Source organism: Sciurus vulgaris, assembly GCF_902686455.1.
Source record: "Sciurus vulgaris genome assembly, chromosome: 2".
Taxonomy (NCBI): Eukaryota; Metazoa; Chordata; class Mammalia; order Rodentia; family Sciuridae; genus Sciurus; species Sciurus vulgaris.
This window is the reverse complement of record NC_136462.1, coordinates 122,017,761-122,040,848: the sequence shown is the minus strand read 5'-3', so window position 1 is coordinate 122,040,848 and position 23,088 is coordinate 122,017,761. Positions and strand designations below refer to the sequence as shown.

Here is a 23,088-nt window from a genome sequence, read left to right as displayed (position 1 = left end):
CAGGGTCATGACTATGTTAGACAAGTATACTAACTGAGCTATGTTCCTATCCTTAGGCAAAAAAATTTTAAGGAGTGAAGGAATTTCTTATTTCTCACCTGACAAGAGAGGTTTTATCTATAAATTCAAAAGGGGGAAAATCTGAGTCTTGGTGGATTAGTAACTTAACTAATAAAGACTTTATCTGCAATATAAGCAGAATTTATTTTGTGGAGCTGGGGATCAACCCAGGACCTGGCACATGCTAGGCAAGTACTCTAGCACCTCCCCGCAACTCCACAGAGTTTTCAGGTGTAAATTAGTGAATCCATGGAAAACACTTAAGAATAGTGCCTTTCACAGAGTCGAAAACACTTAAGTATAAATTTACAGTTTACGGAAGACTCAGGGAAAAAGAAACAATTAGACACACTGTTAGGCGTTTTGTATAAATTATGTCATTTAATTCCTACAAAACTTTACAGAGTAGGACTACTATACCCATTTGGCAGGTGAGTAAAGATTCAGGGATAAGTAACTTACACAGTTACACAACTAGAAACAGGTGGAGAAGGATCCTTCCACTCCACGTTCCATGGTAAGTGCAGGGCCTTGAGGTGTCTGATGGCTCTGGGAGGAGTTGACAGCAGCAGCCTCGTGTGGAGGCTGTGAGAGCTGGAATTAGACCTATTCATTCAACAATATTTGTTGAACTTTTCTGTGTCAGGAGCTGTTCTAGGTCCATGGAGATTATATCCTGCTGGGAAAAAAAGAGACTGTAAACCATGACCTAACACTCACCTCAGCCACTTGCCAAGATGGAATGATAAAATCTAGGATTGAGGAAAGGCGTTGAAAAAGTATCTTTCAAAGAAGGCCCAGGTTGATTGGACGGAGCCAGTCGGGTGAGGGGCTGAAGGAACAGGAAGGCCACAGTCCCAAGGCAGAAAAGAGCTGGGGAGGCTGGAGCCGAATGCACGAGAAGGAGCACGACTTTCGGAGCCTGGGGATAGGAGCCTTGTTAAATGGCGAAGAGCCTGAAGTTCACTGTAAGTGTGATGTGAAGAGGGCTTAACACCAGTGACAAGGTCGAATTTGTAGTTTTAAAGGATCCCTCGCTGCGGGGAGGCAAGAGAAGAATTGAGAGGTTGATTAGAAGGTTGGTGCAGGAACCCAGAGAGAAGCAGCAGCAGCTTAGCCTAGAGCAGAGGCAACGGGGTGGAGTTAGCGGCTGGATGCAGGTTATGTTTTGCAAGTATAATGGACGAGGATTGGATGTAGAGAATGAAAGAAAAGGAATCGGGAATGATTCTGGCTGATATCAATTCCACTTATGTATAATTATAATACACTAATGAAAATGTTTTTTAAAAAATGAATGATTCCTGCTGGGGATGTAGCTCAGTGGTCAACACTTGCCTGGCACGTCCAAGGCCTGGGTTCAATCCCCAGCACCATAAGAAACAAGAAAGAAAGAAAAAAGACTCCTATTTTTTTGTCTTGAGTAGCTGGGTAGTGGCTAGAGGTGCCATTGCCTGAGATGGCTAATCCTTAAGGACAAAATATGGAGGAAAGATTAAGAATTCCGTTTTGGACTGGCTAAATTGGAGATTCCACCAGAGGATTAGCCCCTGGGGAACACACTTCAATTTCTCTGCTATCAGTTAAATAAAAATTCCTTTCAGTTCTTAAGTCCCGTGGTTCCACGAGAGTCTAACTTCAAGTCAGTATTTGCTAACATTCCTTCCATGATCAGCGCATGCGCACAAGCATAAGACCCAGTTACTCAAGCTGCTCATTGAACTATGAAATTAAGGAATGGTCTCCTTGTTAATTTTTCAAGCTCCTTAGGAAAAGAAGTTTTGAAGCCTTGCATCTGCATTTGTTTAAGAGTGGCAAAAAGCAGCTGAATGTTGTAGGATATAAAAATCATACCATAACCTGATGGCTTGAAAATCCTGGGATAAGTAATGGAAAGCGTCTGCTTGGAGGAGACTGGCTGAAAATATATTTGGCATCATTCAAAGAAGGGTAATGTGAGAAGACATCAGTGATACAGCCAAGAGGTTTCTCATCTCAGCAAACAGGCTGCTGCTAGGGGGGCTTTTGCCTTCTTTACGGCAGCTGAGACCAGGCAGCAGAAAGCAAGATGAAAACCTTCAATTTTTCTTGGGGCTGGTGAATTCTTCAAGTGAGCTTATATTTATCAAAAGGTATGCCTATTTTTAAGGACAGACTGATGTGGTTATTATGGATTTTACTCATCCCTCAGGAGAATACTTTAGACATATTCATTCACTCAGATATTTCCAAGTATTTACTATGTTTTGGGTGTAAAGTTTAGGAGGAAGTCCCTCTCCTCAGTGAGCTCACATTATAACAAAAAATAGATACAAACGCTAACTATAATAGGGTCTGATAAGCGGTCAAACAGCTGTGAGCAAAATGTTCTGGAGAACAGAGGGGAGAATTTAGTGGTTGTGCTTGGCAGAGGTCAAAAGAAGGCTTTAGCAGGATAATATTTTGAGCTGGGCCCTAGAACAAGAGTAGTTTTTAAAAGAATCTAGAAATAGACCTGGAAATATGAGTACATTGTTGGTGTACTCTCAAGTAATTGTGACTGGAACACATTATATCCAAGGGATGGATAAAAAATAAAGACAGTGAGAGGTTTTGGAAAAGATCATAAAGAAGCCTTGAATGCCATGCTGAAGGATTTAGCTTTTATTTTGCAGTCACCGAGGCTGGTCTTGCAAGACAATACCATGAGATGAAAAACTAGACCAGAGGTTCTTGATATTTTTCTGCTGTGAACCCCTTTGGTAATCTAGTGATTCCTGTGGGTCCTTCTAAGAATGTTTTCTTGTTTTGTTTTGTTTTGGTTTGGGTTGGGTTTTCTTGCCATAATAAGGATTGAACCCAGGGTCTCACATATGCTAGGCAAGTGCTCTATCACTGGGCCACATCCCCAGCCCAAAATAATGTTTTTAAGTGCTTAAAATAAAGCACAAATAAAGTTATAAAGCAAGTCCACTATATTGAAAAATAACTATCAAAAATAGTAAAAATGCATTGCATCCTGGGTACAGTGGCACATGCCTTAATCCCAGTGATTTGAAGCAGGAGGATTCCAAGTTCAAGGCCAGTCTCAGCAATTTAGGGAGAACATAGGCAACTGAGTGAGACCTTGTCCCAAATAAAACATAAAAAGAACTGGGGATGTGGCTCAGTAGTAAAGCACCCTTGGGTTCAATCTCCAGCACCAAGGGGGGAAAAAAAGTGTTATGTAGACATATTTGAAGTACTAATGATCATAAGTGATATTTCAATATCTGCTATGATGTGGTATAAAAATATCTGTGATTCTATTGGTGGCAAAATTCAAAATCCCTGCCAATACTACTGGGTTTTGTTGGCAATGTTTATCATCAAAGGAAATGCAACTTTTCAGGTAGAGGTTTATGAAAATCAAGATGTAACTTTCTGCCAGGCACGGAGACACATGCTTGTAATCCCAGCAGCTCGGGAGGCTGAGGCGGGAGGATCATGAGTTCAAATCCAGGCTCAGCAATTTAGTAAGGCCCTAAGCAACTCAGTGAGAACCTGTCTCTAAATCAAATATAAAAAAGTGCTGGGGATGTGGCTCAGTGGTTAAGAGCCCCTGGGTTCAATCCCTGGTATCAAAAAAATTAAAAAAGAGATAAATTTTCCCATCCATGTTTGTGGTCCTCAGGCTCCTGAATTCAAGGCAGCATGGAGATAGACTGGGTAGGAAACTGATAAAATAGGACAAGAGATAATAAGACCTGCGGTGGGAACAGAGCAGAGTTTGTCTTGGTTCCTCCTAACCTGGGTGAGGAATCCCTCCAGCAGGGATCTTGGTAACATCCCACCTGAGCAGCAAGGCACCATTAAGCCTTCAGGCAACTCTCCTCACGCAGCCTGGTCTCATGAATTTGTTCAGCTAGTATTGACCACCCTCTGTGGCAGGCACTGGGAACACAACAGAGCGGACTTGCTCTTGCTGTCATGGTGCTTACTCTCTACTGGAAGAAGAAGATTCAACAACTGAAGCAGACATCATATCACCACCCGGGGATGCATGCAGGAAAGGAGCAGTGCCATTCCAGGAGCCCGTTGGCAGGAAGTAGGGGAAGCCCCTCTGAGGACATGCTTAGCATGGGTCAGGGAAAGAAGGTGACGGCCAGCTTTTCTTGGTGCTTTAGAGGAACTGAAAGAAAAAGGGGAGCTGGAGGTGGGCGAAGAGTGGTAAAAGGTAGGTAGGTAGGTGTAAGGCTGTGCGAGGTCACGCCATCCTAAGGGTTCGGGATGTTCTCCTGAGTACAGGGAGAAACGGTTGAAGGTTTCAAGGAGGGAGGTGATATAATCCACTTTGCAGTTTAAAAAATTCTTCTGGGGCTGGGGATGTAGCTCAAGTGGTGGAGTGTTTGCCCGGCATGTGCAAGGCCCTGAGTTCCATGCCCAGCACTGAAAGAAAGAAAAAAGAGAGAGAGAGAGAGAGAGGGAGGGAGAGAGAGAGAGAGAGAGAGGGAGGGAGAGAGAGAGAGAGAGAGGGAGGGAGAGAGAGGGGGAGAGAGAGAGAGAGAGAGAGAGAGAGAGAGAGAGAGAGGGGGGGGGGGGGGAGGGAGAAAGAAAGAAAGAAAGAAAAAGAAAGAAAGAGAAGAGAGAGAGAGAGAAAGAAAGAAAGAAAGAAAGAAAGAAAGAAAGAAAGAAAGAAAGAAAGAAAGAAAGAAAGAAAGAAAGAAAGAAAGAAAGAAAGAAAGAAAGAAAGAAAGAAAGAAAGAAAGAAAAGAAAAGATTATTCCGGCTGCTCTGCAAAGAGCAGATGGTAGGGAGCAAGCATGGAAATAGGGAGGTAGTGGTGCTGTGGCTGTGTCCCTGCTAGAGGTGGCCTTGACCTGAACTAAGGCTGCAGTGATGAAGAAGGAAAGGGGTAGAGGGTGGGGTAAAGGCCCCTGGGTAGAATGAACAGGATGAACAAGGTGGGGGCAGGCCTGGAGGTGGGATGGAGGGAGACAGCAACTGTGGATGAACTTCAAGGCCTGACAGGGTAGGAGTGACCCACATCAGAGATCACTGTGGCTCTTGAGATGCAGGGGTGTAGGTATGTGTAAGTATTTCTACTGACAACCCAGAACTTAAAAGACAGGTCTGGATGCGCGATGACATTTACCAAAAACTTCCAAAGAAGTTTTTTGTGTTAGCCTTTTCTGGCACAGCTAGCAGGCAGTCAGACCTCACCAACTTGCATCATCCCTGAACAAAGAGTTCGCTGTCTTATCCTTTGCCTTACTGCCAACCTTGAAAATTCTTTTGTCCTGCCCTTGACACCAGAACCACATCTGGACCAGGTGCAACTTTTCTCTCCATTTAAATCAGGTGGCATCTCTGCAGTTGTTCGGACCTTTTACTAACATAGGTTTCCTGCACAAGATTCTGCAGGGGGAGCTTTGCAGCTGTAAAGACGCTAGACATTCCTTCCAGTGAAGTAATATCTGCTTATCTTGGCTGATTTCATAACAAATGTGATTGTGATGCTTACTGGTCGTCTCTTAGAGCTGAATGAAAATAACAGGACAGACCAAGTGCATTGCAGCAACTAAAACATGCTGACAACACAGAGGAAAGGGTACAGATTACAGAAAATTATAAATTGTGATCATGCACAAGGAGGGGTTTCACTGTAGCCTGAAGACTTGACCTACAGCTGAACAGGGCCAAGATTAATCATGACTTGATCTTACACATAAGCCAAAGGATCTTTTCTAAAGATCATGTCTATTAAGGCAGTAAAGACATTTTTAGCAGGATATGCCATAATGAGCTGCAGGCATTAATGAGAGACAAGTGCTACTGCTGAAAGCCGTAACCTTCAGCATCTAATGTAACAATGAAGTGGGCATGCTTGCTCTGCAAGACCAGGCCCAGTCGTGTTTGCCAGTTGACAAAGAGGCTCATGTCTTTGGATGCTCTGTTGCAGGCGAACGTTAAACCTCCTGGGAGAGGTTTTTGTTTTGTGATTAGGTAAGGATTTTACACATAAGGAGCAAGCACGTTGCAGGACCCGTAGCTACCAAGACAGAAAAGTAAAACACAGCAGCAAGTAACAAACAAACCAGGAGCTTGATGGAGTGTGCCCAGAGCTTCTGAAGGAACCTGAGGCATTCGGAGGCAAGGAACCCTCAGCTTCCACCTCTCACAGTGGCAGCTTCAGGTGAGGATAATGGCCTGGCCAGGAAATATCACCAGCATGAAAAAAGAAGTGTCATGTTGATCAACTTACTTATTTTTCAGCCCCCACATATCTCCCCTCATGCAGGGATTTGTGGAACATCTGTCAGCTCTTACTTTGATATGTGGTTGGAAAGGCCTGGGTACAGTCCTGGCCCTCCTTCCCTCTCTGCAGCCCCCACTAACCGGGCGCTGCTACAGACAGGATGCTGCCTCACGTCCTGGCCCTCACCACCAATTCCTGCCCTGCTTGCTGCAGTGGCTTCCTCTTGCAATCCCAAGGGTCAGAGGACTGGAGGGACAGAAGGGGAACTGAACAAGGTCTCACAGGCAGAAAGTTTTTGGAATGCCTGAGCCTCAGCTTGTTGGCCATGGGTCTGCCTTTCTGGGTAGGAGGAGGGGACCTCTCGACTCCCTCCAAATGTCCCTGTCTTAAACCCATGCAGTACAAAACAAGCCAGTTCATTGTGTTCTTGGATATAAATATTGATTCTGGGTGATGTTAACATTCTGTTCATAAAAGAATGTAACATATTTCTCCCACACCATATTAGACTGATGTGTTGTTTGGCCAAGAGAAGTACAGATTGCTGGCTTCTGCGGGAAAATGTGGACATTTAAATGCATGCAGCTTTCGGAAGTCAAGGAAGCAGTCTCAGAATAGCAACCAGGGCCTTCAGTGGCTCCAGCTTGGTGCTCCTCTGTCCAGTCTCTCCTTTCCCTCATCTCCATTCTCTGCATGTTGCTTTGGCACTTCTAATCACTTGTTATTTAGGAAGATGTGTTCTTGGAATTATATCCTGTTTCTTTAGGAAATGTGGGGCATTTGCTTTCTTCAGAAGGAGGCCCAGGCAGGTCAGAGCCAAACATTCTTAGTTTTCTTCCCCTGGGGAAAAGATCTGGGAGGTCTCCTCCTGTTTTTCTCCCCTCTCTGTGTGGGAGGGGAGGGCAAAGTCTTCAGACCAGAGGTGGTCTGTCCAAGCATTCCACCCAGGTCCTACCAAGTCCAAGACTCAGATGTGCTGACGGCCTTGGCAAGGCAAGTTCCCCACATTCCACAAGTGCTCTTGAGGGGGAAATCTAACTCATGAGAAAGTGGAGCTCTTGACGGGTATGCATGCTCTCTCGCGTGCCAACACATCTCACAGACAGATCCCGGGCTGGTATTTCTCGTAAGGGAGTGGTAGAACCCATTTCCAGATGTGGCAGAGAAGCCTGGGACAGTGCTGTCGGGAGAGCCAGCGCCCTCTGCTGTCCTGGACAGGAAGCTCCGCAATGGTGGGGGAAAAAAAAATCCCAGAGGTTCTGGAAAGCCAGGGGCTCTGTTAAAATCCACAGCCAGCCCAGTCAGTGTGGAGGGGGCCCAAAGCTCCCTGCTGTTCACGCCGAGAGCCTGCACAGGACTGGTTCCCCTCCAGCTAGCTGGCTCTCTTGATGCTTTGTGGCTGTGAATGAGCCAGAAATGATGAGGATTTACATTAAAACCCCAATCCCCCGTAGCATCTGCTGAGTCTGGTTCCAAGAAGGTGGGGAGCAGTGGCATTGTCTCCTGCCCATGAACCTGGCCAGTGGGCCCGGGCAAGGTGAGACAATGGGGACAGCTTGCCCAGGAAGAGCAATCCCATACCCAAGGTTGACAGGCCGCCCCATGCCACACCCTGGCCTGGAAGGCAGTTTCCAGAGGCCTGGCTGGTTCCAAGGCTTCCAGCTGAGTGGAAGCTGCAGCTGCTCCCATTCAGGCATGCTGGCATCTCCCAGGGGCCTCAAGAGTTGGCACAACCCAGACGTTGGCTCAGCTTACAAGCTAAGACCCAGCTGCCACCCCCTCTGCCCTGCTGACTGCCAAGACAGCAGCTCCGCAGCAGTCAGGCTGGGCTTGCTGCTGCAGGAGTGTGTGTGTGTGTGTGTGTGTCTTCACCAGAAGTGCGTGCGTGTTGGTGAAAGACCAGGTTTGTGGGGCAGTGGGGAGCACAGCAAACCAATTCTTCGACAACCTTTCAGTTTTGCAAAAAAAAAAAAAAGGAGGAGGCATAAGACAATCCATTTTGTATTTGGGGACGGTTCTGCTCTATCTATCTATCTATTTATTTATTTATTTATTTTCGGTAAACCGATCTCCTCTCTGCTGGGAGATGAGAAAGCCCAATCCGCCCAACAGCCCGTTAACAACAATGCCCTTCTCTCTCTGGGACCAATTTCCAGACTGCAGAGCGGTCCTGACAAGGTCAACAGGCTGGAGCTGTGAGCGGAAGATCTTTATCTAGGTGGGAAATAGGAAAATCATTTGACTGATAAAAGGAAATACAATAAATAGCATCTAAATTCCTGGCTGCGTTCCCCGGAGCCCCTCCTCTGTTGGAGAAAGTGCAGGGGCAGGAATACTGGTGCTGCTCCAGCATGTTTAAAAATAGCACACGCGGCACACAGCCCTTCTTACCTTCCAAAAAGACTTCATTACCAGATCCTCCAGTCCCAGCCTGCAGAGCTGCTGCCGGCGCTTTCTCCCCCCCGCTGGATTTGTCTTTAGGAAGCACGAAGGCAGCGCGTGTGTGATACATTTTACTCACGGACCAGCTCCCGCTCAGCTAGTTTCAATCTAGGCACGTCTGGCGTGAATGGTGGAAGTCCATTGTATTTAATGGGGTGTTAACTCTGTTTATTCTATGGGACTGGTGCCGTAATTTTACACAGTGCAAAACTAGCAACTTGAAACTCAAGTGGTGTTCCTCTCTCCCCATGCCCGTCCCCATGGGCCGCAGTCCCCAGGCCCCTCTGGCTCTGCCTGCAGTGTTCTTCTATCTCAGGCAGCCAAAGGAGGCCTGTGTGTGGCGGCAGCTGGGAATTCTGGGATTCACCCCACTTCCGTGCCTGTTAGCATTGGTGTGGTCTCGGGCAGGTCTTTCAGAAGCTCATTATTCTCATTATTAAATGGAGATTCTAATCCACCTCATGAACCTGGAAAGGCTGTTGACACATGACAATCTCATGGTAGAAAAACACGCCATTGGAGTCTATAAAGACACCCATCCTCTGATTCCCAACTGGGCCACTTCTGCTTCACCTAAGGAGCCATTAAACCTCCCCCAACCTATCTCTCCATCAGACACTCAGGTTCTAGGTTTGGGTTGCACTGTAAAGGCTTCACTAGGAGATGGGTCTTCACTGCCCTTCTGTGATTTTCTATTTCCATTATTCCAGCTACGTCTTTAGGGGCCATGGCAGTACTAGGGATTGGACCCAGGGATGCTTTGCTACTGAGCTACATCCCCAGCTCTTTTTTTAGTGAGACAGAGTTTCACTAAGTTGCTAAGAGCCTTGCTAAATTTCTGGAGCTAGCCTTGAACTTGTGATCCTCCTGCTTCGGCCTCCTGAGTTGCTGGGATTACAGACATGCACCACTGAACCCCACTTCATCTTTATTAGTTCGCATTCTACCCTAAGGGCCTGACCCTACAAAGTTCTGAATACATAAACAACTAGATGGTCCCTTCCAGCTCCAAATCTCCAAGTTTCAACCAAAAGAAATAAAATACATACTGTTCAATCCCTAGTACCAAAACAAAACAAAAAACAAAAACCACATGCTATTCTAGTTAATTATACGGTCTATGTGGACAATGTCTTCCATTATTCCCATTCAATCTAACTACCTTAAGGACCTTAGGGACCTTTCTGCATCCCTCTGTTCAAACATCATCTGGACCCAGGTGATCTTCCTCTGGAGCCAGCTTTGCTTCCTGCATGTAGATGGCCCAGATCTGAACCCCCCCCAGCCCCGCCTTCTCTGGAGTTCCTGATCTCTATTTCTGGCTCCCTCAGGTCTTCACCATCTGGTGTCCTGCAGAATTCTCCACTTAATTTGCTCAAAATTAAATACATAGTCTCTCCAATCCCATATCTTCTCCAGCATCCACCAGCTTAGTTAAGAATTTCACTGCCAGTTGGGTATGGTGGCTCAGGCCTGGATTCCCAGCTACTCAAGAGACTGAGATAGAAGGATCAGAGGTTCAAGGTCAACCTCTGCAACTTAGTGAGAACCTATCTCAAAATAAGGAAAAAAGAGCTGGGGATATATCTCGGTGGTAAAGCACCTCTGGCTTCACACCTTGGCCCTGCCTTTACTTTTATCGTCTCATTTAAACCTTGGGAAAATTCTATAGGATAAGAACTGTCCTATTTTGTGGATTAAACTGACACTTGACTAGCTTAAAAGACCTAATATGTAGCAACCATACCTTGCAGAATCAGGATTTGAACTCAGCTCCGTCTTACATTGCAAAACCCAGGTTCGAAAGTCTTTAAAGTAGTAAGTTCAGTACCAGACACATACCTGGTGGACCAAACTTACTTTCTTTTTTTTTTTTTTTTTTTTTTTTTTTTTTTTTTTTTGGTGGTGCTGGGGATTTGAACCCAGGGCCTTGTGCTTGTGAGGAAAGCACTCTACCAATTGAGCTACATCCCCAACCCGAAAGTTATTTTCCTTATATTCCCCTCTTTTAAAAACTTTACCTTCTTTAGCAAGATACAGAGGCCTATTCCAACATGGGTGGCTTACCTCCCCAAATGCATCTCCTGTTGCTCCCTTTGGCTCATCACCACCACCACCACCAATCAGGCCACATCTGACCACTCACTATTTCCCAAATCTTCCCTTTTCTTTCTTATCTTTGTCTCTGCGATCCTTTTTCTCAGGGGTGGCAAGCCGTTTTTGTCCTTTATCCTTCCTTGTCTGCAAGCACCAGGTCAGTTTCTACCCTATGAAACTTCTACTGATCCCCAAACACAGAAGCCATGGCTCTGACCTTCCTTTGCCAACCCCCTTGTTATTTACACCTATGTCATGCTGATCGTATTGAAGTGTGACTTTTCAGGCCTTTCTCTGCGCTGTCTCTGTATCCTGGGAGCCTGGCAATGGGCCTGGGACACAGTAGGCACTCAGTAGAAGTTTGTTTAGTTCAATCCCTCATCCCTGCCTATGATGAATGCTTCATTTCGACCATCTTGCAAAGATTAGATATCTCGGAAGAGTTGCCGATGTCTATTTTCTCTGACTTAAAGCTGCTCTTGGCAAAGTCACCAGAGTCCTCTGGGTTACCAGGTCCCCCAACTCTCTCTTGCCCTCACCCGCCCCGCTCTCAGCAGCACGGACACAGTTAACTCCCTTCTTCTGTGAATCTCTCCTGGCTCCACAGCCTCTGTGTTCTCTGCCTTTCCACCTCTCTCCATGCTCCGTCTGACCCTCAGATGAAGCCTCTGGCTTGTCCTGGGCTCCTTTCCCCTGCATGACTGGTCTACTCCCTGCAGTTTAAAATACTGCCTCCACCTTCAGCTTTCAGCTCTATAGTCAAATATTTAATGACCTGCTCCACTTAGATGCTACTTAGGTATCTCAGGCTTAAAATCCTAGCAATTGACTCTCAATTTTACCCTCTAAGCCTTTCCTCTCTTGATCCTTCCCTTTAGTAAAACAATAATGATCATGGATTCTCTTCCTGGGAACTTGGCAGCCACTCTCTTGGAAGAAGAAGAAAGTGTCCTGGAATAATGGTGCAATCTAGGAATATCTGAATACCATGGATTCCAACGTCCGACTTGGAATTGGAAGAAGAGCAGATTCTTTAAACTACTATTTGATGCTTGGCAGAATTGGCCCAAGCCCATTTCATCAGTCCCAGATTTCCTCTCACTCCTAGATCAGAAATGGACAGACTGGTCCAAATCTGGCCCATCATATATTTTTATACAGTCCATAAGCAAAGACTTATATGTTTGAATAATTGAAAAAATCAAAAGAAGAATAATATGTTGTGACACATGAAAATGATACATGCCAGGCTCAGTGGCACATGCCTGTAACCCCAACTACCTGGGAGGCTGAGCCAGGGGGATCGCAAGTTCCAGGACAGGCTGGACAACTTAGTGAGGTACTGATTCAAAATAAGCAAGGTCTGGGGGTGTAGCTCAGTGGTAAAGCCCCTCTGGGTTCAATCCCCAGTATCACCAAAGAAAAAAAAAAAGATGGATTTCACATTTCAGTTTCTATAAATAAAGTTGTATGAAACAAAACCACACTTGTTTGTTTACTAATTACCCATCCGTGCTTTCACGCTGCAAGGGCAGAGTAGTTGAACATAGAACCCATGACCTTCTTTGGCTTTCTACTAAAAAAAAAAAAAAAAAGTTTGCCAAGCCTGCTCTAAGCCAGCCCCCCGGTCCTCTAAACATACCTTACAAACTTCCAGTTTTATACAAACTGATCTCTATTGCTCTCTGTCTAAATTCTACCCACCTCAGGCCTTACTAACCCAGCATCTTCTAGAATCTTCCATCACTGCTCCATCCAATGGTTTCTCCTCCTTCTTAGTAATAACTAAGGGCGGCGACTTAACCACCCAGGGCTTTTACTGATGCATATGACGTGTCCTGTCCCTACTGGGAGCAATGTGAGGAGAAGGATGGTGTCATGTATTCCCCTGCCCCAGGGCAGGCCTATAACATCATGCATACTTAGAAAGTAAATGTCAATAACTCCTTTCTGAATGGTCTCCTCTTTCCTGACATTTCCGCTATTGAAGTCTGAGAGAGAGAGAGATGTCTCCCTACTGTGTGTGCTTAGGTATTCTCTTTTATGGAAGATGCAAATTTCACCCAAGTTTCCCCTAACTGAGCACCATGAGGTGCTGAAGACAAGGCACAGGCAAATTGCAAGGTCAGCTTTGTGAGAATGCCCAGGCTTTGGAGGGCCAGCGAGGTGGAACAAGCCCCAGGCTCCGTCCTTGCTCAGACACTTACGTGGGTTTTGCTATTGCACCTGTCCTTCCTCCATTTCATCACCTGTAAAACTGAGGAGCGAAAATTGGATATCTGCTTGAGCACAGGATTCCCTGAAATCCTCCCCGGCCCCAAAATCTAAGGATCGTGTCTTCCTCAGGGCAATGAAAATTTCCAAGCTCTCCTCCCAGGAGAAGCTGCCGTGTGACCCCCAGCAGCCTCCTTCAACGGCAGCTCCTCTTGAGGCCCTCTTATACCCATTCCTTACTTAAGCAGCCCTACAACTCTGGGGGACAGGCATTATTGCCTCAGTTTGGCAGGTAGGAAAATGAGACTCAAAGAGGAGAAGTGACTTACCCAAGCAGGGACAGAGTGTCACATGGACTCCAAAGGTGCCGCTCATATCTCAGTCTGCGCGAGATGCTCCCTAGGATCATAATACATCAGTTATTCTCAAATGTTGATGTTTAACTCACTGAGATCTTGTTAAAACAGATTTTTACTCAGTTGCCCTGGGATAGGACCCAGGATTCTGTATTGCTAACAAGCTCCTATATGATATGAATGATACTGATCTCTGGACCCCACTTTGACTAGCTAGTCAGGTAGTGTACAACCTGCACAGTTGTACACAGCAACCCTGCCAAGTACACAGTAGCAGATGTGAGGTTTAATGTCAGGTCTTTGGACTCAAAGTCTGGTGTTCTTGATACTGAACCAGGACTTTGCAAAAAGTACCTCCTTTCTGGGAATGTGGTGTCTGGGGATCTGGAAGAAGCTTGATAAGGAGAAACTAAGGTCTGTCCTGCTGTCCAGGAGAACTCGGCACAGGCCCTTTGGAGCACACAGAGGTAGATGTCTGCATAGGTTTGGGCCCTGAGGACCCAGAGGGAGCCAAGTGACCACACACCTAGCCTAATGGCAACCTAGGGCCTGAAAAATGAGGAAAGGAAGCTGCGCTTCTGGTCTGTAGCTCCCAGGGTGGCTAATGAGCAGGGCGTTCTTCGCTGCAGGTGCTGAGAAGAGGGATGAGGCTTTCGAGGAGAGAGAGTTCAGCCTGGGGGGCCTTAATTCCCAGATCCTCCTGCCACAGCTGAGCTGGCTCAGGGCCTGTTTCCGTTTACTTGGAACAGACTGACATTTTGCAAGGAACCCTCTGCACGCGGGTGCGCCTTCTGGTGTCTCCAGAGTAATTGCCCAAGAGGCACAGGTGCTCCTTGCTGGGCCAGAGTCACGGTTGGGGAAATCAACACGACACAGTGTACTGTGGACAGTTTTGTACACTATAGAGTGTTGTGCAAATGCCAGGGTCCTGGGGCAGAAGCTGGGCCTGCAGTGAGGTGCAGCTCTGGAAGCTAGCTGGCAAGAAAGGCTTTTGTTGGAGAAGTCCCAAAGGTCCTGGGGAAAACTGGCAGCAGGGAGCTGGGCATTACGAGCTAACAGAAGTGGAGGGGAAAAGTGGCACATTTGCAGGTAGAGACCCTGACTTAAATGCTGGCCCTGCCACTCATCAGCTGCAGCGAGTTTCTGCCATTCTCCAAGCCTCCTCTGTTTCCTGTGAGAGGGGCAATGAAGCAATAGGGGCCAGGACGTCTCTGCTGGATGCTGTGGGGTAGAAGTGGATGTGGGATGCCTGAGGCTTGGGGACGACTGAGCACTTGAGTGGTCGTAGAGGCCTGGGCTGGCCTTCATCAAGTGCCTTCCTGTCCCGGGGCCTGCTGCTCACGTGAATGTTGAAGAGGGGTTGGCACAGACATCCCCAAGTGCCCTCCCAGTCCTGGCCTGTGCTCCAGATGGCTACAGGTTCTGACCAGCAAAACCCAAGTGGGGATGTCCACTCTGAGAGTCCACCCTCACTGACGAGGCTGAAGCAGGAAGAACCTGCCAAGGCCAAGGGGAAGCACTGCTGCAGAGAAAGTTCCTGGAGCCAGTGACTGCCCAGAAGTATCTCCCCCTGGGCATCTCCTGCGTACCACGGGCTTTCAGGGTGGCTCAGTCACCTCATGTCCAGTTAGATGGAGCAAGAGACTCCCAAGGTCATGTCTGGGCAGTATGTAAACCCAGGGGGCTTGATCACTGGGCTCTGCTTCACCCCTTCTGTTCCCATGTCCCACATCTCCTTCTCTTTTTCTTTTCTTTCTTTCTCCCCATCCCTCCACCTCGTGTGGTGCTGGGGAATTGAACTCAGCGTCTCCCATGCATGCCAGCACCCTACCACTGAGCTAAATCCCAAGCACCCTACCACTGAGCTAAATCCCCGGCCCACCACTCTCTCTTAGAGCAGATCATATAGTTGCTATTTCCAAATATAATATTCCAGGGCAGCTTCTCAGGAACTGGAAGCAGTTCCTTGTCCTCAAAGTCTACAGCATCAGATGAACCTTCTTAGTTTCTCCCATGTGGGCTCCTGCCCCCAACCTAGGGCTGGTAGAGTTAGAAAACACTAATAATGTATTAATACAAGACACCAAATTAAATGTGAATTTCTGATAAACAAGCAAATAATATTTAATATAAGTACATACTGTACAATATTTGGACATGCTTATACTGAAGTTAGGTGTAGGCCTAGCACAGTGGTGCATGCCTAGAATCCCAGCTACTGGAGGCTGTAGCAGGAGGATCAAAAGTTTGAAGCCAGCCTCAGCAACTTAGCAAGGCCCTAAGCAATTTAGCAAGATCCGGTCTCAAAATAAAATAAAATGAAAGAGCTGGGGGCGTTGCTCAGTGGAAAAGCAGCCCTGGGTTCAATCCCCAGTTCCATGTAAACGAATATGTAAAAAGTTATGTGTTGCTCATCTGAATGTGACTTAACTGGAGGGCCCTGTATTTTATCTGCAATCCTACCCACTCCCCACCTGCTCCTAGCTAACTCCTCTCTGGGGAGAGCTGGAGAAGAACAGAGAGGGCCACAGGGCCTGTCCGTTGGGTGGTGAAGTCTTTCATGAGCAGCCCCGGTGACTCTGCCTCCACCCTGGCCTCCTTGCAGCTGAGGCTGGCTGGTGGCAGAGGCTGAGCTGCGTTCTCCTCTGCCGCCAGCCGCAGCAGCACGTTCTGTGTGTAGCATCTGATCTCTGCAGGGCCCGGTGCCAGTGCCGTGACTCTCTCGACTCTGGGTGTGTGCTCTTCATTACCAACACTCAGTCACCTTGCCTTTGTTGACAAGCACCTAAAACACAGTTTATTCTTCTCTAGCTCCCAAAGTGGGGGTGTAGGAAAGGATTCCAGAAGAAAGGGTTCCCACCGCCCTGTCTGGTTTTCACACCTGTAGGGTGTGGGCAATCCCAGACAGGACCTCCACCCCAGGGCTGCAGAGGAGAGCAAGGCCAGCAAGGCCCTGTAGTGGCTAACTGTATGTGCTCCCTGGAGGGGCTGCAGGGTGCCCAGCTGTTTGGCCAAACTTTATTTCTGGGTGCATCTGTGAGGGGTTCTGGATGAGGTTAACACTTACATAGTGTGCTCAGTAAAGCAGGTGGCCCTGCTCAGGGTGGGTGGGCCAGGTCTAACTGGTTGAGGGCCTGAACAGGCTCCAGGGTCCATCAGGAGAACATTCTCTCCTTCAGCTGACCATCCTCCAGCTGGGACATTGGTCTTCTGTCCTCAGACTTAGGCTGGCACTTACACTGTCAGCTCTCCTGCTCTGGACTTTTTTGGCCTTCATAAATCTGTGAGCCAATTCTTTGTAATAGATATGTCTGTGTGTTTACCTATGTATCCTACTGCCCCTGTTTCCCTGGAGAACCCTGACTAACACAGATCCCTTCCTTTCTCTTCCCCACGCTTTCCGCTGTAAGAGACCCATGTGGGCACACCTCCCCCAGCACCTTCCAGAAGCCAGTCAGATGATAGATCTCTCCCAGATGCCTCCCCTCGCTGCACCTGGTCCTATGGCTGGGGACTGTCAGGCTGGGTTCCCCTGTCGCAGTCTGAGTCACTTATTAGGAAGCTAAAAGGAAACCGTGGCAGAGGAAAAGGCAAGGGGGACGAGGAAGCAAAAGGAAAGCAGCCAAGCAAGGGTGTGGCGTCCAACAGAATCGCACAAGGGTGGCTTTGGTCTAATACCCTAGGAGCCCAGGACAATTGACAGATGTCCCAGTCAGGGGCAAGGGGCCTGGGGTACTTGTACTTCCTTACTCCCAGCCGTGGGGGATGGATGTCCAGGCACTTCCTGTCCTGGGTGCGTGCAGACAGTGGATCTGGAGCCTGGGGCGTCCAACAGACAGGGGCAGGTACCAGCTCTTGGGAGGGGGTGGGAGGAGGGGGTAAAGTCCTGGGGAAATGAAGAAGGAACACAGGGTGACATGCTGGGTGTAGGTCAGGAGGTTTTGCCTTTGGGTGACCCACCCCAAGCGCACCTCTGAGTCTGTTTGCCTCAGAAGAAAGGGTGGTGCCCGCCTGTAATCCCAGTGGCACGGGAGGCTGAGCCAGGAGGATCGTGAATTCAAAGCCAGCCTCAGCAACTTAGCAAGGCCCTAAGCAACTCGGGGAGACCCTGTCTCTAAATACAAAAATAAATAAATAAATAAATAAAAAACGGCTGGGGGTGTGGCTCAATGGTAAAGCGCCCCTGAGTTCAACCCCTGGTACAAAAAGAAAAAGTTTCCCTAGGAAAGTGAGTAATACACTCTGCTCATGTTCCGCCCTTGCAAGTCTGCAATCCCAAGCTATTTTTGTCTCACTCTAATAACAATAAGCCCATTGTGCACACTTCCTGACTAATCCCCCCAGTCAGGAGGCCAGGAGGGGTGGGCCCAAGGACTGAGGACTTTCAGGCAGGGAGTGAGGGCTGACACCAGGAGCTAAGTCAAGGGTGGGGCTGATCACAACTTCTAGGCCTCTGGGCCCTGCACCCCCACTCAGTGCCTACTCATCCCAAGTGGCCTATGGCTTCTGCTCCACACAGCAACATGGAAAGCTAAGCTGTCATGTTCTCTGCAGACAGCAGGTATCCAAGTCACCCACTGTGCTGAAGATCTCATGCAAGGTCCTTTGCTTGCCTGACTTCATTGCCCCTCATGCCAAGTCCTGTGCCCTGTGTCCCCATGAAGCGGCTACTATGAGCCCATTAATGCAGACACAGGAACCTCAGGCCCAGTGTCAGTGGCTGGTGTCCTATTCCAGGCCAGTCCTGCCAAACCCTACCACTGGGGGGTCTTTCTGCACCTCTGAGACCTTGTACCCAGGAGTTCACACTGGATTCCATAAGAGTTGGTGACACCAAGACAGGACTGGATGGGCCAGGGTTGAAGTCCCCAGCCCTGGGGACCCAACAGACCAGGCTCAGCCATTTGTTCCCGCATGCAAATCAAAGAGAGGAGCAGGGCAAAGCGGAGAGAGGAGCTTTAATCAGCTTGGTCACAGCAGGAAGAGCAGGTGTTGGGGTACAGAGTGAAAGAGCTGTCTTCAAGTGACTGATGGTAACTTCCAGGTGTTAAAAAAAAAGAGAACAAAGGCAAGGGTTGGGGCTTTCATGGCTGGAGGTGCGCATGCTGGCAGTCGGTCATCCTGGTCTGGTTGATCATTATCTCAGGCCTGGGAAGCTCTGCAGGGTCATCATCGCTTGAGGGGCCGATTAGCTCCCAGCGTAAGCAGATTGCTATGGTGGGGCAGCCTCGATTCTGAAATGATGGGCAGGAGCATCTCATCATGGGTGGTCTGTTCTGTGAGGTAGTTTTGATTCCTTGTCATAAAGATGCTATCAACCAGATTCTGTTCCCAAAATCCAAGGTAACCGCAAAAAAAAAAAAAAAAAAAAAAAAAAAAAAAAAAATTAAAAAGGCAAACAGAGTCAGAGAGGGGCAAAATGGAGTTGGTTAGGTCAGTGACTGAGTCCTCCTTCCACTGGTCAGGGTGAGTAAGTGTTTTGGCACCAGCTATGCAGGGCACACCCAAGTGAGAAGCTGTGGAGAAGCATTTGTGATCAGTCATAATGGAAAACTCAGAACCTTGTAGGCCGTCTTACACTTCTTCTGTATTTCAGGACTAGCTCTATTTTGGATTTGCACATGTTCAGTGAGGGGTACCTCATTCTTTTCTGGGCTTAGGACCATTAAATAAGGTCTTCATCTGGCCCTGCCCAGCCCTGGCTCACAGGGGACCACAGGGAGTAGCTGCTGCCCCTGGCTTCCTGGCCCTTGTCAGTGAAGACGAATCACGAACCTTCTACCTGCAGGATCTGCAGGGCCCTGGGCAAGATGGAGAGGATGCTGCCCTTTCACCTTCCTCCCTGCTCTTGGACCCGATCCCAAATTCAGATGCACTTTGTAAACTGTAAAGTCCTGTGCTCGTCTGCTGGGTGAAGTTGAGATCCTTGCCAGGCCAACTGGGAGCAGAGGAAAGGCAGTGCTGCTTAGAGGTCACCTTCATAACAGGTGTGACAGTAATTAGTTACAGCTCCCCAGGGTAGGGGTCACATCTGATTCCCTTGAGGGTCCCCAGCACCCAGGCCCAGCATACCTAGCAGCCACTCAGGAAATGCTGGCTATCCCATTCTCAGGAAATGCTGGCTAACCCATTCTGAATTAGATTGACCTCAGGCACCACAGAGCGCCTAGGTTAGTGCCTAGGGGCATTTTACCACTTTACCACTGACTATATCCCTAACCTTCTTTATTTTTTATTTTGAGATGGAGGTCTCACTAAGTTGCTGAGGCTGGCCTCAAACTTGAGATCCTCCTTCCTCAGCCTCCTAAATCCCTGGAATGACAGGCATGTGCCATCCCACCCAGCTTACCTCATGTTTTTTTCTAAGAGAAGGGTGAGGTGCGGGAGGGGCCCCTGACTGACTTCCACTTGGCTTCTTATCATCTCTGTTTCCTTGTTGAGTATGTGTCCCACACCACCCCGTCCCCTTCTGCCTAGTTCCCATGCTCCCTGCTTTGGCCTTAAGCCCCAAGAACTCTCTTCTCACAGAGGCACATGGGGTCTCCCCAGGGCTTTTCTCTGGCAGGATGCAGTTTCGACAGCTCCCCTTCCTGTCCGACACCCACCACTTCTCTATGGCCCACACAGGGAAAAGATCGTGGAGGTTCCTTCACCTCCCAACAGGGAAACTCAGGTAAGCAGTCCCCCTCCTTTAGCCTCCGCTTCCCTATCTAGAAACTGGGAGAATGGATTGTTGGGATTATTAGAGCACAATTCACACAAGTGACCTGGTAAATCGAGTTGATTATCTCTTTCCCCTGAACAATCTCATGCTTCCCTTCTTTTCTTCTGTTTTTCCTACTAACGCTAATTATGCTTGGTTTCTATTGGAGACAGGTAGAGAGACGTGACAACTGGCCTTCAGAGTTCTGAAGGGTTGGGTACTTCAGTGTAGGCCTAGAACCCAGTGACTCTGGAGGCTGAAGCAGGAGGATGGTAAGTTTGAGGCCAGTCTGAGCAACTAGTGAGACCTTGTCTCAAAATGAAAAATAAAAAGGGCTGGGGAATGTGGCTATGTGGTAGTGTCCCCGGATTCAATCCCCAGTAAACCCCCCCCCCAAAAAAAAGTGATAAATAAAAACCAACTCTAGAAGGGAAAAGAAAAACTTAAGCAGAATTACTTGCTCCCAGGAGAGAGGGGAGTCCTCAGCCCAGCTCTGAAGTCCTGAGAGTCTCCAGGTGAGATGGATGGTGGAGGTGGAGAGGGGAGCTGTCCAAGTTAGCTAGGGAAGCTTAGTTCTTCCAAAGTCCTGTTGCCTAATTTTGTATTCATAATTTTATTTTATTTTTTTAAAGAATGTGTTAATCTATTTCCCGCCGTTTTGACAAATCGACTTAGAGGAGAAGCTTTTTATTTTGGCTCCTGGTTTTGGAGGCTTCAGTCCATGACCACCTAGCCCAGTGGTGTTTGACTTTCTGGTGAGGCAGAAGCATGTGGTGGAGGAAAGCTGCTCATCTCAAGATGACCAGAATCAAGGAAAGCGGGGAAGGAGCCCTGGACAATATACACCCTTTAAGGGTGCACTCCCCATGACCTATTTCTCCAACTCGGCCTCACTTCTGGAAGTTTCCACCATCTCCCAACAGCCTGTGAAACTATAACTCCATTGATGGATTCCTCTATCGCCAGGGCCCTCCTGAGCCAATCACCTCCCAAAGGCCCCTCCTCTGGACACTGCTGCCTTGGGGACCAAGCCTTTAGCTCATGAGCATTCAGGGGACATTTCAGATACAAACCATAACAAAAACTACAGAGTTCCTGAGGTTTGGGCCTCTCAAACCCAAAAGTACCCCAGAAGCCTGCTGGGAAGCCTGCCTGTCCATCCAGAAGATTTCTCCGAGGGTTCTGCTTCGTCCTCATCTTCTCTGTCCATCCTGCTGATCAGCCTCGGGCAAGCTAGGGTATCTCTGGGTATCCAGGGTGCCTGCCTCCTGCTGCGGGCAGGGCCGTGTAATCATAGATGAGCTATGAGCTCCCTGAGGGTTGAAGTCCTTCCAAATGCCCTTCCCCCAAAGACCCTGCTCATGGTAGGCCTCAGTGACACTCAGGCTCAAGGCCTCCCGGGCTGGGAGAGTGAGGGCGTCTGGCTACCCAGAGATGTTCAAAACCTAAGCAGGCCTCTTGTGGACAGAGAGGCCCCTCTTCCTCCCAGGTGTCCTTGGTGGTAGGGAGGGGGCTGGAAGTCACAGTGCCAGAAAACCCTGTCATAATCCAGTGACCAAGATAAAAGGGAAACCAGACTTATAAGGTGTAGCTTTAATGTACTGGGAGCCAGGGGGCTGTGCTTAATTAGAGTTTCTGCGTCAATTATGAATCTCTTCCAATTCGCCCCCTGACTTCCTGGGATGGGCCTAGCTGGGTCCCCTAGCCTGTTGAGGGAGACCAAGGCCCCAGCGTCCTGTGTGATCCTACCAGGTCCACAGTCTCTGGACAGGTTCAAATGCTGGAGGGACCCAGGGCAGCATGAGCACAGTCACCCACTGCCAGAAGCTCCAGCAATAGCTCGTTCCTGGAAGTGCAGAGCCTGTGTAGGCCAGCTCCTTATGGTCTGCCTGGCACCCCTGAGCAATAACCAAATTGTGAGAGCAACTCAAGGGTCCCATCAAGGGCAGATGAGTGGATAAGCAAAATATGGTATGTACGTACAATAAAATGTCCTTTTCCCGTAAAAAGGAAAAATTCTGACACATGTTACGACATGGATGGACACATGCCAAGTGAAATAAGCCGGTCATGAGGGGACAAGCGCCGTGTGATCCCACTTATGTGACAAACTGAGAGTAGTCAGATTTGCAGACACAGAAAGTAGTGTGACGCTCCCCGGGGCCTGGGGAGGAGGGAAGAGAGGATCATGATGAATGGATACAGAGCTATCGATTTTTCAAGATGAAGAATTCTGGAGATGGTGACGTCTGCACACAACATTGTGAATGTCCTTAACGCCACTGAACTGGACACTAAGATGATTAGGACGGTAAATTTTATGTTGTGTATTTTATGATTTTTTTGAAAACTAAAAATTTAAGAAAAAGAGACTCAAGAGCCAATCTACATGGGGCTCCCAATAGTTAAATCTGGGACAATTTGAGCATCAAAATAAATAATGATCTGTGAGACAATATCATTCCAAGTAAGTGAATAAACAAATAGAAGAAAAAGCTTTTACCTAGAAAAGAGGGTGAATTAATAAATGTGAACGGAATAATGGGATTAGAAAAATCAGATTTTTGCAATTGTCGTAGAAATATCTGATTCAGGAAAACATGATTAATGGGTGCTAAAACTTGTTAGCTGAAAGCTGGATGAGGAACATGATATTTGCACAATCTCAAACTCTCTCCTTACAAAATATTTATTAATTACTTATAAATTAAGAGGTACATTATGCTCTAAAATCAACAGTAGTGAAACCTGGTGTACACCATCTAAACTAAAGGACAAAGGTAAGTATCACCAGCAATGGGGATAATTTAACACGTGTAACCTGATAGGATGCAATGAGAACACAGTGTCACTTCCTCATGCTCCAGCCCCAACACAGAATCAGAAAAACTCAAGGGGAGAATAACAGAATAACCAGCCAGAATGCTTTACAAGTGTCAATGTATCAAAGTAAAGATTGATGGACCGTCCTGGACTGAAGGCACCTGAAGAGACTTGTT

The 23,088-nt window shown here is 47.8% G+C and overlaps 1 long non-coding RNA gene across 1 annotated transcript; it reads left to right on the top strand.

Annotated features, from left to right (window-relative positions):
- Positions 1-256: 256 nt before the first annotated feature.
- LOC306654628 lies at positions 257-22,638 on the top strand. Its single transcript, XR_013762010.1, has 4 exons — positions 257-1,028; positions 19,936-20,059; positions 20,263-20,361; positions 20,722-22,638. It is a non-coding gene; the product is annotated as an uncharacterized lncRNA (long non-coding RNA).
- The last annotated feature ends 450 nt before the right edge of the window (positions 22,639-23,088 follow it).